Raw genomic sequence first — 623 nt, 5'->3', positions numbered from 1 at the left:
AGATAACTTCCTACTTGCCCTTTAATGTTATATATATTTGACCTCAGTCACTAATAAGTGAACTAATTCCTTCTTCCAACAAACTTTTCATCATAAGTACCCACTTGCAGCATACACAACTTTTGAATTAATGTTCGACTAAATTAGAACCATAGGCTCCAGTTCTGACTTACCTAAAATCAATCTTGCTCATAACTAGAGACTCCCCACAGGACTGTTTATGTACATAATGAAATATATGCCATGCCAACAATTGATTACATTCTTCAAGTTTTTCAACCATTTTTACTGTCCTTTTACAGATCCTGCCACTATCACTAACAACCTCAAGACCCCTTAGGAAAAAATTCCCTTTTACACTTTCAGTCCCCTCCCTTGTAATCAATAATAATCTTTTTTTTCTATGTATTTACATATTTCATATAAATAAGATTATACAATATTTTCCTTATACAAATACATATTACACTTGTCATGATGTTTTCAAGGTCTATCTGTGTTGTGATCTGCATAAGAACTTCATTTTCTATGTGTGAGTAGTATTCTTTTTTATTTTAATAAATAATTTTATTGGGGGCTCTTATAGCTCTTATAACAATCCATAGCATCAATTGCATCGAGCA

This window comes from Echinops telfairi, unplaced genomic scaffold, assembly GCF_000313985.2.
Source record: "Echinops telfairi isolate 266 unplaced genomic scaffold, ASM31398v2 ScPeMD7_253;HRSCAF=601, whole genome shotgun sequence".
NCBI lineage: Eukaryota > Metazoa > Chordata > Mammalia > Afrosoricida > Tenrecidae > Echinops > Echinops telfairi.
Note: the sequence above shows the minus strand (reverse complement) of the source record.